General features: G+C 38.6%; 1 protein-coding gene and 1 pseudogene across 3 annotated transcripts in view; one reads left to right on the top strand and one right to left on the bottom strand.

Annotated features, from left to right (window-relative positions):
• The window catches only part of LOC149563004 (uncharacterized), a 92,509-nt gene that overhangs the window by 14,003 nt on the left and 54,657 nt on the right, over positions 1 to 23,849 (top strand). The window lies entirely within an intron of this gene.
• On the bottom strand, positions 512 to 4,557 carry LOC149563006 (N-(5'-phosphoribosyl)anthranilate isomerase 1, chloroplastic pseudogene; annotated as a pseudogene). The gene has a single exon (XR_016363536.1). The product of XR_016363536.1 is annotated as an N-(5'-phosphoribosyl)anthranilate isomerase 1, chloroplastic pseudogene (transcript).

The following is a 23,849-nucleotide window of genomic DNA, read 5'->3' as shown; positions in this document are numbered from 1 at the left end:
ATTTTGACTTTTTCAGAGATGGCCAACCTTTTTATTCAGCGTAGCATACTCTTGAATAAGTTGGCTACCTCCCCTTCCAAACTTCTTTCTTTGTCACTGGCTTCTGCCAAGTGCACAGATGGCTCTGTTCTACCCGACTCACTTCCCCAACTGTCTGTGTCTACCTTGTTTGGGGCAATATCAAGTAGTAACTCTACCTTGGTAGTACTACCAAGTGGTGACCCCTCCCTATGGTTCACATTGGTTTAGTGAGGGTTGAGGGACCCTTCGACAAGGTGTTATAACCTTCGTCATCTCTTTATTTGTTGCTGAATTTGTAGGGATCGTCTCACACCAGCTTTGTTTTCCTCCAACTTTGACTCCTTATGGTTCCTCCACTCCTTATTCGACAGGAGGGACATTAATTTTTGGAATTACCGGATGCGCGATGCATGTTTGTGTCACGAGGTTCCTCCTTCTAGTTCCTTTCTTGGTACCCTATAGTATTTGTTGTCTTTGTTGTTCTCTTTGTACAACCTCTCGCTTTCCTACTTTCACTAGCCTACGTGCCAATAACCTGGGAAGGATCCCTAGGAGATCATAAACCATTTCATTCACCATGAGTTTGGCTTGTACCATACCAGTAGGAGAGCTCTCTACATTGCCTCTTACCATGCGTACTAGCCTACTTTTATATCCCATGCCTGAACTAGGTCCTGTGTTAGTTGATCCTCCTGGGTTACTTCCTTTTCCTCGACATCATTATCCGTGATCAATACTTTCTGGTCAAAAGGACGACCCATTAGACCTCCATCTTTTCACCTGTCACCTGGAGACCTCCAGGTTTGTACTAGGCAATGGTGCCAGAAATGTTATGTGCCAGATATGGAAGTGTTCATATGCCATATGTGGAAGTGTTTATATTCTAGATATGGAAGTGTTTATATGCCAGTTTTGGAAATATTTATATGCCAGATATGGAAGTGGAATTGTTCCATGCCAAATTTTTTAAAACTAGAGCCATAAAGATAAACAACAATAAGGAAGACCCTCAAAGATAAAAGAAACACACAAAAATATTCTAGGAAAACACTTATAGAATGAAGGGAAAAACCCAGCCACACAAAAACAGATCATTTTATCGATAATAAAATTCAAGCGTACAATATCATTTGCTTGATGCGAATATATATTAGGAGAGACTCTTCACATTATAACCAAAGGTCTTTTGAGATTCTCATAACTCCTATAATTAATTATGACTCTTTGAATATTCATGCCTCAATGCATGTGAATGACACATGTCATTTACATTTATTATTACAAATTAAACTTAAGTGTCCTTTTTAGTTGAAGATGACAATAATGGTAATAACGTCTAGATTTCGAGAGATAAAGATCTCTATTGCAGCTACAAACTTTAACACTCCCTCTTAGCAAGAGAGATCTTTAGCTGAACAGTCAGACAATGCTGCAACCAAAAAAATGAATGATAAATTCTGATTATACGAATTCAAAACATAATTTATGGAGTTACTTAACATGAAAACCTGTAACAATGAGTCATATTCATAGAATCACTCAACATGAAAACCTGTAACAATGAGTCATATTCATGGAATCAGTCAACATGAAAAGATTTGTAAGACTCACAGCTAAGCCTTTATTCATGGACTCTCTCAACATGAACTGACGTGGAATCTCTCAACATGACATCCAACACCCATCACGGAATTTCTCAATGTGATGACATCATGGACTCTCTCAACATGATGTTCACTATCGCATAGTGAAAGGGTTATCATAGTTGATCTTACAATCTCATTTATTCACACAAGAATAAAATGGACAATAAGAAACTAAGACTTGATTCCATTTAAGTCTCAAATTTTATAAAAAACCATAAGCATCACAAGCATATGATAGAATGAAGGGCCTTCCATAAGTACTCCCTCTTAATTATGAGGCCTCTCTCTGGTTGTATCCTGCAATGAAGGGAGATTAATAACAACTCATAAAATTACTTGCTTATTCCAAAATAAAAATATGATTTTACTCAAAATGCTTATCTACTGTAGCAGAATCGATAACCAGTGTTTATATTTTGGAAATAATACTTATCTTCTAGATCAGATGCAACTCAAAATGCATCAACAACCTTAACTTTCCTATTGATACCAATCACAAGAATGATCATTCAGCGAGCATTTTCCATATAAGTATAATAAACCACAGAGAAGAAACTATCTGCTATACTAACATATATGCAGTCCATATATAATAATAAAAATGTAACCTGATCATACTCTTTTCTATATAAAAATGATCACCATTATACTTATCTCATAAAATAACAATGACATTCATGCTTAAAACTTCTGAATGTCTGCCATGATAATGTTGTTGTTTGCAGACACACATCTTACTGGAATATCTCCTTCCTACCATTGACCTTCTTGATCTATTTAACGTCTCCATCTCAGATCTTCTTGTTCACCCAAAATTTTCCAAGACCTCCATGACATATATGCAAAGCCCCTTTGATATGTCGTGATCTTGATTAGTTACTCGATTGAAGCCAGTGCGATGCGATTGAAGCAAAGACATGAGGGAACAATGCATCCAAAATGTGGGCCAGAGAACTCGGTAGATTCTGTGCAAAGGCAATGTTTGTCACATCATATGCCCGTTCAATCTTATTGGCATCCTCGTCAACAAAAACTCCCGCAGGCTCTGCCCCATGATCCCTCACAGCCTTTGAGATTTCCTTTGCAACATGTAGTGAAACTGATCTTTTTGACTTGGGCCATAAAATCATACCAATGAACTTAGCGCCTGCTTCTGCAGCAAGAACCGTATCATGGATGCAGGCGATCCCACACATCTCCACGAAAGGAACTGATGCATGTAATGAATCTGCTGTCTTGTCTGCTGATTGAATTCTGCCCTTTCAATGATCTCTATCAGCATGCAACCTCATAAAAAATCAAATCTTTTGCTTCTGTTGGCTTCATGCAGCAAAAGTTTGTGGCATAAGCTAAAGACCTCAGTGAAGATTCTTTTCTGCATCTCGATGTGACTGCTGAAGACCCTACAACAAATTTGGTTTTCAGGATTTGCATTGCTGTGTCCATCCAAATATGCCACCATTCTTTCCTTGAATCCATAAGTAGGAATGTGTCTTCAAGTAAGTTTGCAAAAGACACTCATATGAATGTAACCGCCTACGATAGCCAACTTTAATGAGACTATCAAATATATTATCAGCTCCAGCACAAACTGATATCTTTTCAAGAACTGTCGAGAGTTATGATGCAAAGACGATGCCACATCAATGCATGAGCCACGTGGATTTTTAAAATGAGGCCATCATATGCAAGGAAAGAGACACAATGCAAAATGTCCAACTCACGAAAGGAAACAAAAATAAATTGACATAGGACTGGACAAGCACACAATGTCCAACAATAACCTTATTTAATGAGAAGCAAAAAATGATGGTAAACCAAAATGCCAAGGAAGCATTATGCCAGCATGCATTCGATTCCAAGTCATCATAAATAGAACACAAAGAGACCAAACTCATGAAATAAATCAGAATGCAAGCCAAAGAATGATCATACACAATAAATGATAATCTCAATCATCAGAATGAAGTTGATAAACCGCATGTCCCAATGCTGCGACTCAAATATATCTCAAAAGTTGAAGAACAAGAAGATGTGATACTTTGCATGTGAAAAGAATGCACATAAAAGATTAAAAGAAATGCTTGGAAGAAGACGAATCCTGCTCAGGAAAAAACACTTTTTTTTTTTTATTACATTTAATTAATAGTCAGCGCTTGGAAAAGTCCACACTCACACAAAACAAAGGTTCTATTTCATCACCACTTAACTGACAAAGGGAATAAAAGATCACTAAAACTTGATCTGTCATTACCAAAGTAGTAGCTTTGGCAATTTCATCAGAATCCAAGCTGGAAATATCGTCACAAAATCATGAAGTCAAGCCTGGGAAATGTCATAACATAAATAACCATACATATCGAAAACGACAGATGAGGAGAAACCATGAAAGAAAAAGAAGTATGAATTAAAAATAATGCGAACGGGTCCAACCTTAGATATGAGAACCCAACTGAAACAGAACAAAAGAAGTCTGCGGGAAAAGAAGAACTCCATAGACACTTTGGCTATTTGGTAACACCACAAGTAATCAAATATCCAAATCTCTTTTGCAGTCATCATGAACATACAGATTAAGACACTTATGAAAACCACAACAGATATCTGAGATAGAGAATGAGGTTTCTTTAAATGCTGTTATTTTAACCTGGCTCTGATACCATGTTAAAACTAGAGCCAAAAAGATAAACAGCAATAAGGATGACCCAAAAAGATACAAGAAACACATAGAAATATCCTGAGAAAACCCTTCTAGAATGAAGGGAAAAACCCAGCCACACAAAAAAGATCAGTTTATTGATAATAAAATTCAAGTGTACAATATCATTTGATTGATGTGAATATATAATAGGAGAGACCCTTCACATTATAACCGAAGGTCTCTTCAGATTCTCATAACTCCTATAATCAATTATGATTCTTTGAATATTCATGCCTCAATGCATGTGAATGACACATGTCATTTACATTTATTATTACAAATTAAATTTAAGTGTCCTTTTCAACTGAAGATGACAATAATGGTAATAACGTCCAGATTTCAAGAGATAAAGATCTCTATCACAGCTACAAACTTTAAAAAATTTGGAAGTAATATTATCACTGTAACTATGTAGTAATGTCATGCAGCAAGTTCTATTAATAATAAAGGAACAATATGAAGAACAATACCATAGAAAACACACGACACATTCAAATGGAAAAATGTTACTTATTGATTATACCAAAACCTTGCATTAACATCCATACCAACTTTCACCACCCTTTCACTTGTTCCAGACTCCACACAAATAAACTAGATAGGGTTGGTTAAGTCTCCAATCATCACCAACTAGTGACACAACTGAAATCCCTTTGGAATGATGTTTTTATTACGAAGTAATTGGTAAAATGCTTGCTTGATATTAACAAAGACCGAGAGATCATCATATAGAAAAGAATGGAACAATGTTTCCTTAGGAAACGATCATAAAGAATAGAAACGTTCTATTCTAACAGAAAGAAAGCTAAAAAAACTATAGCTAACTAAAACTAACTAAATATATACAATAGATTACCATTAACTAATAATAGATGATTATCTATTATCGTAATACCTTCCCTTAATGGTTAATCTATCTACAACACCAAACTCTCCTCTGAATTTGACAAACTTATCAAGACCAAGAGGCTTGGTGAGAATGTCTGTAGTCTGATCTGTGGTAGGAACATAATGCAAATCTATTGTCCTGTTTCAACCAGCTGTTGTATGTAGTGACAGTAAACATCCACATGCTTGGTTCGTTCATGGAAGATTAGATTTCGTGCTAACTTGATAACGCCGTTGTTATCAACAAACAAAGTAGTTGGTCTCGCTGGTGACATCTACATATCCCCAAGCATTCGATGAAGCCAAACAATTGCACATTCTGCCCTTAACAGTCCCTTTGTATTCAACCTCTGTAGAGGAGAGAGAAACTGCTTGCTGCTTCTTACTGGTCCATGTGATTGCACTTGTAATGATCCCATCTTTTGGCCTTCATGTTCTTTTAGTAGTTGACCAAGTGTGTGTGCGTTAGCCTTGTTCTACATGGTCTCGAGGGCTAACGAAGGGTTTAATGGGATCCTGGAGTGTTTTGGCCTAGTCATTTCCAGTTTGGGCCAAAATGAAGTTGATTTACTCAGTTTCAGGCATACTTACTATTTTTAGTAAGTCGACAGGACACAGTGCAGGTCAATTCTGGTGATTGGATTCGATACTCTTTGGTGAGAGCTTTCCGATGAGCTATCACTCGCATTATTCGGAGTCCGATTGCTAATACATTTTAATGCCTGAAGTTTTGTTAAAGTAACGTCTAATTTAATTGTAAAATATTAAAGTGTTACTTTAATATTTATTTTATGGTGATGTGTACCCAAGGGAGACATAAGGGGCATTTTAATATATGTTTTATATATTACACATCTTTTATCCCACATTGCCCATATGAGTTGAGCAGACCCTTGGAAATAGAATAAAAGGAAGCATTTGTGGCTTCATTAGGCAGGTTGAATATGAGAAGAAATTGGTGTGTGAGTTACAGTTTTGTTCTTGGCATTTGAGGACGTCTATCCTCTCTTGTAACATTCTAGACGTCATTCCCTTGGGGTTTGGCCTTTGGAATTCTTTCTTATTGGCTTTAGTATCAAGCAGTTTAGTTGCATTTCCGGCTACAGGCAGATTTGATATTTTGCTCATATCTTCTTCACTACTTGTCCGACGCTTATGCCGCTTGGAGGGAATGGTATTATGAAGGTAGTGGACTGATTGGAGGACAAAGTATTGTAGCAGCAAGTTCGTAAGCATGGGCTGGAGTATTATGACAATATTGCTGAAGTAATTAGTGAGTTGATAAATCTGCCATGTATTTGGTTTTATGAATTCTGAAAATAACATTTTATTAGCAGCAGTTCATTTCCACTTTGCATATTGTTGTAGTTTCTCTCTTGTTTATGATGTATGATACCAATTCCATGCACGAAACACAACAAACAAATAAACGTTTGATTTCCAGAGTTATAAGGGGTTTTAAGAGGTTGCATGCAAATTGTTTGACAAAATTCATTTCAGCAAATTGGTTTAGTTTTATGGGACATCCAGGGGTGTCCATTACAGCACTGGATCCCAAACTAAACACATATCCAGAAGTTGACTTTTTATCATCAACAAAGTCTGTCCAATTTGAATTTGTGAACCCATTGAGTGTAGGATTAGAACTTCGAGAGTACAAAAGTCCATAATCTGAAGTTCCCTTCACATAACGAAGTACATGCTTTGCGGCCATCCAATGATCAGCCTTAGGAGTTGTCATAAAGCGTGAGATTAGCTGATTGTGAGGCTAATATCAGGCCTAGTAGTAGAGAGGTAGATGAGGCTGCCTACTAGTTGCCTGTATGTAGTATCATCAATGGAAGGAGAATCAAACTTTGCGTATAACTTGAAACCTTTCTCCATAGGTGTAGATGTAGGCTTGCAATCCTGCATATAAAATTTGTCTAATAGAGACCTGGCATATTTAGACTGAGAGATGAATATACCGAAAGATTGTTGCCAAACTTCAACATCTAGGCAATAATGCATGAGCCCAAGGTTAGTCATATCAAAAGACTGGCATAAATTTTGTTTGATTCCCTAAATCAAAGATGTTGAACTGCCAGTGATGATCAAATCATCCACATAAATAACTAGAAGGATGATGTCATTGTTAGTAGTCTTGATGTACACATTTGAGTCTGAAGAACTCCTCTGGAAGCCTTAGTCACTGAGGTACTTATCAATTTTTATGTACCATGCCCGAGGGGCCTGCTTCAAGCCATAGAGAGCTTTTACTAATCTGAGAACCTGATGATCTTTACCAGCAACCTTGAAACCAGGACGCTGTGTCATGAACACCTCTTTATGGAGATCAACATTTAGGAAAGAACTCTTGACATCCATCTGATGGACTTTTCGGCCAAACTGTGTTGCCATGGCTAGGACTAATCTAATGGTGCTCATCTTTGCAGTAAGAGCAAAGGTCTCCTCATAATCAATGCCTTGATGCTGAGAAAAGCCCTTCGCAACTAAATGAGTCTTGTACTTATCCAAAATACCATTCGATTTGTATTTGATTTTGTAAACCCATTTGCAGCCAATGGGTTTCTTCCTTGGTGGAAGATCAGAAAGGACCCAAGTGTTGTTCTTTAGTAGGCTCTGGTGTTTAGATGTCATAATCTGTTCCCACTCTAGAATTCCTTTAGCCTTAGAATATGTTTGAGGTTCAAACACACTGTGAATGTTGGCCATGAGAGCAAAGTTGATAGACTCTATAGGTTTGCTCTTTTTTTGACCAGTTCTCCCATCAATGAGCTCATCATCACGAAGATCAGCAAGTGTCTTAGCCAACTACTTAGGTCAGAGAAGAGAACGACCAACATTAGTATCAAAAGATGCTTGGTGATCAGGTTCTTCATCATGAGAATCTAAATCAAACTCAGGTGAAGCATCTACAAATTGAGGTGATCCTGCAGGAGAAGTTGGAGGTGTCTGTACAGGGATCACTAGTATAACTGGAGCTGCAGGAGCTATTGGAGCTCTCCCATTAGGTGGACCTAATGGAAGCCTAACTCCCAAATCATGAGCCTTCATAGGCTGGTCTACTGGATCAGGAATAGGAGAAACCGGTATGAATGGTCCTCGCTGCTCATGAAACACTACATCACGACTGTAGATGAGACGAGATGTCTCAACATTGATCAGGTAGTAGGCTTTGCGAAGACTGCTATATCTAGCAAGCATGAGTTTCTGACTCTTGGCATCCAACTTGGTGCATGACGCATCGTGGATCCAAACAAAAGCAAGGGAGCCAAAAATCTTCAGGTGACTGATTCTGGGCTTGCAACCTGACCAGGCCTATTCCGGAGTTTTACCTTTGGCTGCCACTGTGGGTGACCGGTTCAATAGATAAACTGCAGTTTCAACTACTTCTGCCCAAAAATTCTTCAAAACATGTTTGTGTTCGAGCATGGTTCGAGCCATCTCGGTGATTGTCTGATTGCGATGTTCAACTACACTGTTTTGTTGTGGTGTGTGGGGCGTGGTTAACTGACGTTTGGTGCAATGTGTATCCAAGAAGCTAGAGAAAACATTAGAACAAAATTCCCCCCCATTATCTGATCTAAGAGTAATTATAGATTTCCTAGACTCTTTTTCAACTAAAGATTTAAACTTCTGAAATACAGGAAATGCATTTAATTTCTTTTTAAGGAAATACACCCACATTTTTCTACAGAAATCATCAACAAGCAATAGAAAATACCTGGACCCAAGAACAGGAGTGGCTTTAGGGTCGTAGATATCAACATGAACAAGTTGAAGTACTTGAGAAGCTCGCCATGAATTGCCACTTGGGAAAGGTGTACGATGTTACTTCCCAGCCTCGCATGCATCACAAACTCCAAGTTGTTGAGTCTGAATCTTTTGCAATCCAAGAACAAGCTCATCCCGAGCACGCTATGAGAGATAATGCACATTTAAGTGCCTATATCATTGATGCCAAAGTGTGCTAACAGAAGACTGCCGAGCAACCATAGCTAAGACCCGAGAATCACCAGAATCAGTAAGTCTGAAAGACCATGATCCTCAAGACCCATTGCAATAATAGATTGAGTCACTCAATTAGTGATGGTACACTAATTTGAACTGAAGGTGACATCCAACTGTAGAGAATGTCGCAACAATTAACTGACTGAGAGCAGATTTAGTCCCATCCCTGGAATGTAGTACACATTGAGGAATATGAGACTCCCCCCAGTAGATTGAATCTGAATGTTGCCTTTGTCGACAATAGTGTACTCTTCTCCACCACAAAAAAAAATAGAATCGGAGTAAGGCTAGTAGTCAGTAAACTAGTCTCTGCGGTGAGTGAAATGATGAGACGCACTTGAATCAATGTACCAGGTAGATGACTTGACATGATTTGCAGGGCTTTTAGCCATGAAGGCGTAAAAGAAAGATTTTGTTTGCTCAGTGTGCTCTACACTATTCGCTTTGGGCTGCAAACTTGATTGCTTAGATTGTGTAGCTAAGCATCTTGCATTCAACCTTCATGGGACCAAACTCATGGCAATAGTTGCATTGAATGTTCTTCCGGGAGCCATCTGATGCTGGAGCAGAAGACTTCTGCTGAGACGGCTGCTAAAACTTTGCTTTATCCTTCTGAAAGGATTTAGCTATCAAGGCTTGCTCTGTGGAGGTGGAGGTGGAGCTACCACTGAATTGTTGTTTGCATTGATCTTGCTGAAGCAGAAGTGTGCAGAGATCAGCGAACTTCAGATCAACACCAGAGGACGTGATGTTGAGAGTCTCGATAAAATGCTCATAGGACTTTGGTAAACTCCGAAGAGTGATAACTACAATATCCTCTTCCTCCATCTTGTGACCAATGGCAAGCAATTGATCACGAATTTCCTGAATCCTGTTCAGGTGTGCTTGGAGCGAGGTTCACTCATTCATGACAATAGAAAACAGAGTTTTCTTTAAAAAGAAAGCTCTGCTTTTGTCAGAAGTCTCATGAAGACCTTTGAGATGTGTCCAGATCTCGACAGTTGTCTTCCCGGATGTAATCTGAGAGTTGATCATCAGCCATGGATAATTTGAGAAACATCACTGCCTCTTGGTTATTCAGATCCCATGTATCCTGATTAGGACCAAGAGCAAATTAATGGAGGCCCAAGGCAAGTTACTTGGCAACATAATTTGCAAGGTAGGGTTGATGATTGGCTTGAACAAGGTAAGGGCCATTATATATAGATGGAAGCACTTGAAAACGCCACAGTAGTAAAATCTTTCCTTGGGCAATAGAGCGATATATATTATTTTAAATAAGAATTTATAAATTTGCAGATCAATTTTGATGTTCTTTCTAATAGTTACATTTTTTCCTCACAATAAATGGTATCGTCCTTGATCTTCCTTACTATTCTTAAATTGGTTGTGTAACGGGTCTAATAAGAAAAAAAATGTATAAATTTGAGGTTTGACGCGCTGTTGAAATATGCACCGACTCTTGATTTACCAATCCTTAGATGAAATATTTATCCAATTTTGATACATCTCTATTTAGTAATAATCAATGAACCTTCTCACAACAATATGTAGTTCTAATAACTTCAATAGTGGTAGGCACTTAATTTATTTATACTGTTTCCCTTCTAACTTGTATATCTTCCACCTGAACGTCTTCCTTATTTCTGCTATTCTTCGCTGCTTATCATTGAGTGTATTGTTACCTCTGCTTCTTTTTAAAATGTTACTGCCACTTATCATATTATCACTGTTGATTAGTTATTGTGACTGATCCCTGTATTGATTTGTCGCTGACTGTATCTTTCTATTATTATTTTCTGTATTCCTTATTCTGATTCCATGTCTTCAACTCATAGCTGCATTGTCAATACTTCATCTTTATAATTATATATAATGTAAGTTATTGAGCTCTCGGTATTGTCCACCATGGTAAATGTTAGACTGTTCTCCTTTGATTGTTGTATGGATACAAATGTTTTGATTCAGACCCATTGTTGCTGACTCAGAAAACCTAATCTCTTATCGCTGACTATGATTATCTTTTCCCTCGTTCTCTTACTGCCGTCCCTTGTTATCTTTGGTATGTATGATGTCATATGTATACTGTTTCCATAGCTGTGAATTTATCCTCCATGCTGGTATATCCTATTTGTAGCAAACCATTTCCTTCCCTTAATCTGCCTTTTCCTTATCATGTGCTGAGAATAATTATTGTTTCCATGCTGGCTCCTTTTGTGAGTATTATATTATAATTTCTGAATTGTAACAAATACCTGCAGATTTTGATTTATCTTCCATGGATGGCAAAGTCTGAACATTAAATTTAACTCTCGAATCTTAATCCCTCACTTTCTACATAAGGCTGGTACTGATTTATAAATATTTTTTATGTTGATAACTATCTATTTTCCAAGTCTCCCCTCCTGGGCTGAGATTTTCCTTTTCCTGTCTGATTCATATAAGTCAGCATAAAATGTATTGTATTTTGCTTTGATTGCATTCTAATGATTGGTCCGTACTTTCTTAGTTTACCAGTTTGGGTATACTTGCCCTTCTCGTTTACCTTTCTATTCCCAGCGTGAAAATGTTACGTCCTTATTTTGTTGTTCGATCGATATCCTTCCCATGCTATGTTCCCCTTATTTAAATACCCAAGGCCTTCTAATGTTGTGACCATTTATTAATCCTTTAATATATATTATATTAATATTTAATACATTTTTTGAATGAATGACTAAATATAGATCATGTCTTTAAGTTTTAATATTGTAACTCTTTTATTCTATACAAACTCTTGTTTTATTATTTCATTTGTTAATTGGATAATAACGTTTCAATGTATATTATTTATTTAATTAAATTAATGTGATTACTATTAATGATTATAATTATATTATATTAATTTATTTGTTTAATCTTGTATTTAGGCTCTATTATCATTCAAATCCATTTCGAATGGGGACATTACATGGTCACACACTATAGGTACCTCTTAACTGCTATAAACCTTTTGAGTAGACATGTATTTGGTTCATATGAATTGACGGTTGCATGCAACTGCACTGCGTCACCTTGGTCAAGGTCTAGAAGCTAGCACTATCTCATGCTATTAGTATTCACCTTGTTGTTGGTAAAATCTATGTTGTAGCCGACGGGTAGAATTGTATCTGAACGGGCGTGTGACGGTTGAGTCACCCCCTCGGGAAGGTATATGTACAGCGTCCGGAATGGACTTGGAAGCATCATCATTGTAATCAATCATATCGAATATTATAGCATCTTTTGTATACATGCGAATAATAAAAGGAATACTTCTGTGTTACATGTTCTTGTCTATTGTCTGAATGCATTAATAAACCATTTACCTTGTACGGTAAACATTTTTATCCCCCCCAAAAGAAAAGTTGTCTCCGGATGACAATACAACAAAACTAAAAAATAAACAACTAATTACATCAATGTATAGATACTAAACAGAGGGATGTGTCCTTGGCGTAGTGGCCGTCCACTCCCTCAACTCATTCAGCTGCTCCTTCCTGACTTTCAGTTCTGCCTCTACCTCCATCTAAAGCTCTAAAGCTGATTGCATCATCCCAACAATCTCTCCCAGCTCTTTCTCCTTGCTACTCTCTCCTCCTCTGTTGCTATCTGTTCCTTTTCCACTGTCAACTTCGGTAGTTGACTCTATCTCTCCAATAGGGCTGCCGTCTCGGATTCCCAGGTTGCCTTTCGGATTCCCAGGCCGCCCTCTCTGTGGCTAACCTAGCAGCTGACTCCTCCCGAGCCCTCTCAGCTGCTACCTGATCCGCCTGGCTCCTCCAAAGGGTATAATTCGCATCTATAACAAAATAAATCTTTTTCCGTCACACCACTTTCACATTCGTCTTGTGCCTGCACCAAACTAGTCTCCAAAAACACGTTGCATCTGTAGCTTTTGCTAACACAATACTGTCTCTTTAGCCAATTTGACCTTGATAGCCACCCGTGCCGCCTTCTCTGCTTCCAACGCTTGGGTATGCTAAGCCAAGTGTTGCTCTACTGCCTCCAATTAGATGATCAGCTCCTCCGAGCTCTCTATGCATCCACCAAGATAGCCTCACGTTCAACACCTACTTCGAGTGCCTCAAAGTGTAGCACCCCTCTTGAAAGGCTTGCTCTAGTGCTCTCTCCACTTCTGGCACACAAACATTCTATGCCTGTAGTAGCTCCAAGTTTCATCAATTGGTCACACTTCCGACGACTAATAACTGAACTTACTGGGGGTCCAGCGGGGTAGCCGCCAAGACCAAATTGACACTCTCAAACCTACACAAAAGTCCATGGAACACACCATTTTTGTGATTTTCTTTCGATCCCACACTCTTTCTACCAACTGCTTATGTTTTACTACATGTTTATGTCTTTCCCTTCCCTTCGGTATCATACGTTCTTTATTATGGACTGTCTTGATTTGTCGTTTTTTTTTTGAACCTCTTATCACCCTTCTTTTGTGTTTGTATGGTGTTTCAAGTGTTCGCTTCTGTGTGAGCCATACAGTTGTATGGAAGACCCTCCTTCCTATTGATATGGTATTCTTATCTCTCCATTGGATTGCCGTACACTGTGCTTTTGTGTCCATTTGTTCCCTGGTCCGTACGTTCTTGTTTCCGCTCACACTCCTACCTCCTTCAATCCATGGCTGTACAGTAATGTCTTTGCCTCCTATGTGCTTCTTTTTACTGTACGACACTTTTCTCTATCTTTTGCTCTCTAGTGGCTGTACTTTCCTTAGTTCGTACAGTCATTAGCTGCTCCTTCCAAGGCCGTGTGGTCTACTAAACTGGCCAGCTTGTGACTTTTCCTTTCTGCACTCCCTAAGTCCGTACATCCATACGACACCTATGCTTATGTTTTTAGTAAGTCGTATGGTAGTACAATCCCTTTAGCCGTACGAGCTTGACTAGCTTTCTGTCCATACGGTTGTACGATGTGCTTTTCATGTGTTTTGGTAGAGCTTCGTACGGTATTGGTTTGTCTCTTGTACGGTGGTTACTTGACCCTGCATGGTGTCTTGCCTTCATGTTTGTACGGTATCACTTCTCGCGTTACCTTGCTTCTGTGTTCGTACGGTGAGTGCCTCCCACATCATCTTGTCCTCTACTTCATTTGGAAGCCGTATGGTGTCTACTTCCTCCTAGTTTGTCCATACGGCTATATGGTGTCTTCCAAATGTTTACTGCTTAAAATACTCTCTACTCTCCAATGAATATCTTTCTCTGTGCAATGACGTTTATTATAGTCTCCTTTTTTCTTGATGGCCCGTACGATATTGTTATCTTCTGCAAACAAGTCTTCCAACCATACGGTGCATTGTATGGCCTTCAATTTACTCTCTTATCACTGCTCTATACAATTTTACGTTTTTTTTTTTACATTTACATTTACATATATACATTAATAATTACTATTTTTATACTGTCTCTCAATTGTTCGTCCACGAAGGTGCATTATTTCTTTCATGAAAATTTTCAACTTCGACCCATCTACTGCATCAGCTACTTCCTTCTTGTCGAGCGTCTATAATTTTACTGCTCTGTTATCACCCACTTCACTGATTTTATATGGCCCGACCCACTTTATTTTAAATTTACTTGGCCTGATCTTGTTGCGCCTGTTATACTTAAAAACTATTTGGCCTGGTTGAAATTTGTTCAATTTTAAATGCTTGTCATGTCATGCCTTACGCCTGTTCTGTGTAACCTTTGTGGCCCATTGTGCCTGCAGTCGTCGCTCATCAAATTTATTCAGGTTGTACAATCTCTCCCTTAGGCTTCCCGTGTTAGCCAGCTTGTTCTTGATTGCTATCCTCAAATTCGGTGCCATAAACTCCATCGGTTGCCACTCCTTATCGTCAATAACTGTATTCTTGATTTTAGAACCTTCACCCCATACTATTGAATTTTTTATTAAGCCTTTCCTCTTTGTTTCCTTTGTAGACTGTACGATGTGTTTTCCTTGCTGTTGGTACCTTTCTACTAAATCCATGGTGCGACGTAACATATTCTTTCCACACGATTTGTTCATCGTGTACCGTACGGTGGAATCTTTCCTTCTTTTTGGGTTCGTACAGTATGTTCTTCCCTTCAACTTCCACCCTAACTACCTTTCCTTCTTTTGCTTCTCTGTATTCTTTCAGATATTCATTTTCCTCTCTTTTCTCACCTTTGTCGACCCTTAACATATTACAACTCGGAAAGAGCTCATAATCCTCCATCTGCCAGGGGAATAGGCCATTCATCGAGTCTAGGTCGTGATCATTCGACCCTCCTAATCTCAACACTCCTTCGTTCGGTTCCATTTGCTTCTTACCTTCGTCCTCTCCTTTTGAATCAGACGATTCAGCTTCTTCTCCCACCATTTGTGTGTGTAAATCAATAATAAATCTCTATCGTTTGCTCTCCATTGATAGTGTATTCTTCTTCCAGTCATGTTTAACCTTTGCTTGTACGAACCACCCTCGTCCAAGAATGACATCATATCTCTTGATAAGTAGGAGATGATTTCCACAGCTAGTCAAATTGTGATGTGAATATCAGGATTTAACTGTGTGATTTTGAGTCAAACTCATCACAATCATATCTCTTCTTTAGTGCGATGACTACAAAGTCGAGCAGGAACGACTGTGTTCCAATAGTTACTGGTTGTGCCATCAGGATCCCTAGAGGCTTAATACCATGTTGGTCTGTAGTTAGCAATTGAAACATGGGTGGCCACAACGTCGACTGTCCCAACTTCTTTCAAGTATCTTCTAGTAGGACATTTACCCTTGAACCTCCGTCCACAATTGTGTCTAAGAGGATCGTTCCCAATATACCCATTTCTACGACCGCCAGATGCCTTCCTGATGTGAGGGCTAGCAACATTGGGTTTGTTGTGCTTGTTTCGCTTCCCTTCTCCTTCCTAGGTTCTTTTGGTAGTTTAGCAGCCGGGGCCATGTTTGTGAGTGCCATTCGTAGTTGGGGCATTGTGAGGATCAGATCATTTATTTTTACTAGCACTTCAGTTTGTAATATCCACCTTATGATATTCTGTTCTGCGTAGTTCCTCATTAAGGTACCCGCAGTGTCCCCCTTCTCCGTTTGTGATTTCTCTGTTTGTATCCCCTTCTCAATTTCTGCCTGTGCTTCTTCTAGTCTTTTCTTTTCTTTCTTCAGGTTTGGGTACGACTTTGCCTGTTTACGTGTAATTGCTAGGACTTCCTCTTCATTTGTTCCCGATTGGATGTTGATCAAATTCACTCTTGATTTCGATTTCGGGCACTTGGCATCTTCATGATCTCCAGGACCACACCGTCTACATAACAATTGCGATGTGTTCATCGTTGTACAGTTTCGTGCAAAGTGGCCCCACAAGTTGCATGCTCGACATTGAACCATCGGTCGGCCGTTTGCATCATACTGAATCTGATTGCGGCCCCCGTTATTATTGTTATTATTGTTTTTGGTGTTGTTGCTTTGTCCCCCTCTATTGTTTTTGTACCCACCCGAGGTGGCACCGTCATTGTTTGTGTTTCCATTCCCTCTTGACGTGGATGTTTCCTGTGTTAGGAGCACTTGTTGATGCCCTCTTGTTTTCATATCGAACGGGTATTCCTTTGTGGAATGTCCCGCAATTTGACAGATATCACAAAACTGATTCTTCAGATAGGATCCCTTAGTGTGACCTTCTGTCTTGCATTCTGTGCACCATAGCTTGTTTTCTTTGGTCTGGCTATTCCCTTTCTGCATATTCTTAAACTCTTTCATCATCCTGGTCATATCCTTCTGGAGGGCTCGGACCTTCTTACTGCCCTTTTCATCACTACTGCTATCCTCAGAAGAGGATTCATATGAGTTGGATGATCTGTTTTTCTTCTTCTTTTTTGTTTTCTGTTCACTCTCTAAGTCCATCACTCAATTGTATGCTTCAGTGTACGACGATGGTAGTACAATCTTCATTTTCCTTTTTAACTCCTGGTGTAGTCCTTCTTTGAACCACCTCTTTTTCAACCTACCCACTGGCTTACTTTCCATTTTATTTACTAGTTCTTTTAGTTTTCTAGCATATATACGGACCGTTTCATTTCTTCCTTGTTTTGTGCTGTAGATTTCTGCTACTATCTCATTGTCATCTCGTAGCAGTTGAAACTCTGTAATAAATTCCTTCTTTATGTTTTCGCATGTGGTTAGTTTTGTTAGAGCGGTGTTCGAAAACCAATCGATTGCTACACCTCGTAAGGTGGCTGGAAATTGCCTTGCCCATTTTTCATGGTTGTTTTCTCCATTCGCTGTCCAAATTGTTTCACAAGTTTTTCAGTGTCTAATTGGGTCAGCCGTGCCATTCCCGTCAAACTTTGGTAACTTTTCCTTTGGACCGGCCATAGGTACCCTTTCTTTCTTTTGTTGTGTGCTGCTGTTGGTACCCGCATTGTTTTGTACTCCCATAGCGCTCCAAACACTCGCATTACGGACACCTACGTTCTCGAGTGGTGTAAAGGCTTCCTCAAGGACTTGGTTGTTTCGACCAAATTGTATTTGCTCGTTAGGTGTATTAGGGACAAAAAGTTCACCCCACGCTCGTGTTCCTTCGACACTCTGTGTTGTGTTGGTCCTTTCCTTTCTGTCCTTATTCCCCCTTGGCGTACACCAGTTGTCAATGTTTCCTTTGTTCCTTCGATCACCCTTCACCTTTCTCAGGCTTCTTCTATCAACCTCTCCCTTGATCAACTTGGTGATTGCACTTCGTTTGTCAGTGCTCCCGTGGTACTGTGGTCACCTCCTGTGAAACTACTACCATACCCTTGGGCGAGTTGTTGGAGTCTGTGCCTCCGATCACTTTGCTCTGTGCGGTTTAATATTTCCCGTGCCACACATATGCTGTCATCTTCTGGATTCTTATTTCTATCGTTATTCAATGTGTTCGGCATTCATAGCACCCGATCCTTATAGGCAACGACCCCAAATGTTTACCCTATAGGGTAAACGGTTTATTAATGCATTCAGACAATAGACAAGAACATGTAACGCAAAAGTATTCCTTTTATTATTCGCATGTATATAGAAGATACTATAATATTCGATATGATTGATTACAATGATGATGCTTCCAAGTCCATTCTGGATGGTGTACATATACCTTCCTGAGGGGGTGACTCAACCGTCACGCACCCGTTCAGATACAATTCTACCCGTCGGCTACAATATAGATTTTACCGACAACATTCCTTACTCGACTTCATAGAACAATGAGTTCAATTGACTCACTGGTCATAATGACCAGCAACAGGCTATCTATCAATGTCTACTAACATCAATGGTCTTGGCGACCTTTAAGGGATTGTGACCTAATAACAAGCAACTACACAATTATCAACTGACTCAACAATCATACGACTAAAGGGAATGAGACCACTGACAAATAATTGCTGTTTCTTAATCAGGTTTTTAATATGTTATGCATGAATCCATTATATTTATTTTAACATGATGCCAAGGTTAATAAGCCTGTCATGCATCTGTATTGGTGTTAAAATCTTCGTTTCTGTTATGTCCTATTTTCATCTTAGAGTGACTCTAGGCTTATCTGATTCAAGAAGAGAAGTTGATAGGATGCTAAAGCATTAATAGAGATAAGGATTCATTCCTATGAACATGCATGCTATGGATTTTTATTGCAGAGTATCTACAATTCAGATTCTGCATTTAATATACTCTGGTTATTTCTTGTGAAAGTAATTTGAATTTGAATGCATACGATTCTTTTGAGTAAGCAGATTACATTTGATCTTTTGATGATAAACTTCCTTATAAAGCACACATGTTGCCAATATCATGATGATTTAGAACTATATACATATTCCAAATCAAATCAGAATGTACACACATACTTGATGACAAATTATGCCCTAGATTGATTTTTAGAATGCACAGGATTACTTATAGTATGTTCAATGCATAAATGCTTAGATCCATGAATGACTATAAATTTTCCAAATTGGCAGTAGCTTTTTAAACAAGAGTGTAATTGTATAAAGGATCAGCTTGCCTGTGCAATCGATGTATCAAGTTGTGGATGAAGTTTCTCCACCTGAACCTTTCACTCAATGCTGGTAACTATGATAAAACCAATTACAAACCCACTGTATGTATTGCAGCCATCTTATGCTCTTGAATCAAATAATTGATTTATTGATTGAGAGAGAATGGATGTATGCATTGAAAGAGGTTCTTGCTATAATGAAGCAGACTTCTACCATTGCTCTTTTTTCATTAAAATCTTTGGATGTTGATTCTCCGATTCGAATATTGGTTATTTGGCTTTTTCATTCCTTGATAATCATGTTCCCCCCTTATGTGACATTTGGAGACCATGTATAAATAGGTTATCATGACCTCTGAAAAGTCACGCCCGTTAGATGAATTTGATTATATTAATATTGATTAGGAGTATATTTAGTTGGTTAGAAATTATTTAGTATTGATTAGGGGTTATTTAGAAATATATTGTAATATTAGTAAGATTGTCTTGTTTTTCAATTATATATATTGCTATATTGATTGATAACAGTGATATATAATCTATATTTTATATTGATAACATGTATTAATTTCATCTAATATTAGAAGAGATATATTTATTAAACAATAATAATAATTATATTCATTAGTATTATGCTTAATTATTTCATTTGTATATACATTCATTATCTCTTTATCGATCATGTTGGGCTTGACAAGCCCGCCCTTCCTCAAATTGCTTGTCCTCAAGCAATTCCTAATTCTCACTTGACATTTTATAACTTAGACCTTATCCCTTAAAATCAATGGTTCTGATTATTTTTCAATAACATTTTTTTTGTAATGCCTCCCATGATTAGCATGAGTTTTAACCCTGATTCCTTGCTTTGTGCTTATACTCATCCTAAGGAGAGCGTGGATTTACTTATCGTAGGGCGCATGACACTAGTATATCCTCTGGTTTTACTCCGCCCCTCCCTATATAACACCATCTATCAACTCCCAGGTTCGTATAATGCAATAACCCCTATTTGGAGATTGTTCATAACCAACGTTTAATACTAATTATTATGTAATCAAATGAATTCAATTTTAGGGAGAAGTATATAATTCGAAATGTATTTACTGATTAGCATGCTCAATACCTAATTCCATACTTCCCTCCTATACCTATCCGAAGAGAGTGTGGATTTACTTTGTCATAGGGCGCTTCACACCAATATATCCTCTAGTTTTACTCCGTCTCTCCCCACACAACACCTACTATCAATTCCGAGGAGTATAGTAAGAGAATAAGGGAGTTGGTTAAATCATCTTAACCCTTTTGCACTTACGAATTATAGAATTCATAAAAATATCAGTCTTCTCAATCTTTCTTTCTATAAACATACATTTAATTATGTGTATGTCTTTATTGACAATAAATATATATCCTTTGTATATAACCACATATAGCATGTTCTACAAAATATGTATACCATATTACTAAATTTTTTAACATCAATGTCTATTCAATACCTGGCCATATGTTAATATGTTAACCAAAATCATAATATAGATATGTGAAGGGTTTCAATGTATTGTATTTATTAATCAATTAAGGATCACACATACGTACCTTACCAAGGGTCCAATTTACCTGTCATTGCTGTACGACACACACTGTGCATGGATCCCACTTCTATGATGCTCAGTCAATCTAGTTGGCATAGTTTTTCTCTTTAAAAACTTTTCGTGTAATGACCCTTACTATAAAGGTCACTGAAACCCTCAAACTGGACTTAGGAATTTTGTCAAACAGTTGGCATGTAACCGAATAAGGCTGCAATATTACTAATTGTTGTACAACAAAACCTCAATATATGATGCCAATAATGTATGAACAACAATTCCAGATTATAACACTACCAATCTAAGAGATAGATGACAATATAAAACTCAAATATGAAGTCCAATGCAATTCTGATTTTATGACAGCAAATAGAACTGATTACAATGAGAGACTGTCACAACTATGCACTTCTAACACATCAAGCTCTTGACAATGCAATGTTATGATATGAACAATAACCCAGTTCAGATTTGGAATGCAAATGACGAAACTTTTACAACAGTTATTAATGACTGGAAATAACTATTTATGCAATGACAGTGCTGACTGTTCTAATCCAGAACATGCAATATTTTGGCAATCAAAACTTCAGTTTGTGCACCTAGAATAGCTCCAATTTTGCCGGATATGAATGCTGAATTAATGCCACACGAAGACCTCACAATCTGCCCCAAACCAACTCACAAAATTGCTGCTGCTGCCTAACTGACAGGGCCGTATAGGTACGGCCTGGTACGGCTGCTAGATAAAAATATTGCAATGTTTTTTGTCACTCCAAAAGCAATAAATCTGGGCGCCTAGGGTTGCTGAATAACCCCCTAAAATATGAAATTCATCCGTCAAGCCAATTAGGAGTTATGAGCAAAAACGTGGGTCCAAACCTTGGACTGGCAGTCTGAAAATAATGCACAACTGTGTCTACAAACTCTGTTAATCAATCCACAAATGCTAGGGCACAACTGAAACCCTTATTCCAACCAAAGTAAACCCTTATAACTGAATCTCAATGAAGTCCAAATGAGATGGCTGAATTACCAACTCCTCAAATGCAACAATTCAGGTGATATTTCACACCCTCAAAGTCGCCAATCCAAGGGAGTGATTCGTTCCCAAAGATCAAATAATTTGCAGACCCAAGAGACTACAAATTTGCTCCACAATGGAAGAAGTAGAAGAAATCTCAAATCCAAGCATGTCCAAAATGAGAGGCCCAGCCCTCTATTTATTCACTTTTCTAAGAAGTTGGTAGAACTTCTAGAAACATCCTTTATAAAATCTCATAATGCACTTTTTCTAGAACTTCTAGAAACATCCTTTATAAAATCTCATTATAATGCACTTTTTATAATAAAGTAATTTTATAAAATAAAAAGTGCAACTCAACTTAAAATTATAACATGTAGGCCCCAATAACACAATATAATAAAATATAACCTCTTAACACTTCTTCAAGAGCAAGATATGACCATCTGATCCGCAGAATTGACTCTCTCTCCACACCATTTGCCTACGAGAGTCTGGAATAGGCAAAATCCATGATCAATGTCATGTCGAACTAAAGAGGGGACATTACAGTCCACCCCTCCTGAAATTGCTTGGCCTCAAGCAATCTCAACACCGAGTGCTGCAAAATAGCTTCCCCCTCCCAAGTAGCATCCTCAACAGGTAGATCTTTCCACTTAACCAAGTATTCTCTTATCACTCTTCTGCGAAGCTGCTTTTCTCTGCTCTCCAGGATGGATTCTGGCACTAAAATCAATTTTCCCTCATCGTCTAAAGGAGGTAATACCGCGGAAGGTACCACATTTTGACCCAACGCCTTCTTGAGGCGGGACACATGAAACACATTGTGCACCCTGCTATCTGCCGGAAGCTCCAACTCATAAGCCACCTCACCAACTCGCCTGATAACCCTGAATGGTCCGTAATAGCGTGGCTTGAGTTTCTCTGCACCACTCTTCTTAAGAGTAGATTGCCTGTATGGCTGCAACATGAGGTAAACCATATCATCCACCTCAAAACTATGCTCAGTCCTCTTCTGGTCGGCATACTGCTTCTGCTGGTTCTGAGCTCTCGCAATATTATCTTTGAGAGTAGCAACTATATCCTTACTCTCCTGTAATAATTCTCCTGCACTGGGTACCCGGTTGTCGCCCAACAACAAATCCAAGAAACTAAGTGCTTCATAACCGTAAAGTGCCATGAAGGGTGTCATCTGTATAGTGATGTGATATGTAGTATTGTAACAATACTCGCAGAGATATATCCATCTGACCCAATCTCGCTGCTGAGCTGCCACATAATTCTTTAAATACCCTTCCACCCATTTGTTCACAATCTCCGTCTGGCCATCGGTTTGTGGGCGATAGCTAGTGCTGGGTGTAAGCTCCGTGCCACATAACCGGAATACCTCCTGCCAAAAATGACTCATGAAACGGCTATCCTTGTCACTCACAATGTTCTGAGGCAATCCGTGCAATCTGAAAACCTCCCGAAAGAAAACCTCTGCCACCTGAGCTGCTGAGTGGGTAGTAGTGATAGGAAAGAAATGAGCATATTTTGTTAATCTATCTACCACCACATAAATACAATCCCGTCCTTGTACCTTGGGCAAACTTGTGATAAAGTCCATGGAGATGCACTCCCACTTCCTGTCAGGGATCGGAAGTGGCTGTAGGAACCCTGCCGGATAGGTGTGTTCTTGTTTGTTTTGCTGGCAAACAAGACACTCTCGAACGTACTGCAAAACATCAGCTTTCAGCCCCTTCCAAGTGAACCGCTCTTGAACTGACCTGTAAGTCTTGAAGTACTCGGGATGGCCTGCTGTCGGTGAGTCGTGAAATGCTCTCAAAATCAGTTGCTTAACCTTCGATCCTGGGACTAGGTAAATCCTGTTCTTGTAAATGATTAAATCATCGACAATTGTGTATCTGGTATCAATCACTGTTCCC

This window comes from Cupressus sempervirens, chromosome 4 (genome assembly GCF_028749045.1).
Source record: "Cupressus sempervirens isolate cs-2001-9-10 chromosome 4, ASM2874904v1, whole genome shotgun sequence".
NCBI classification, from domain to species: Eukaryota; Viridiplantae; Streptophyta; class Pinopsida; order Cupressales; family Cupressaceae; genus Cupressus; species Cupressus sempervirens.
Note: the sequence above shows the minus strand (reverse complement) of the source record. Positions and strands in the feature narration are given on the sequence as shown.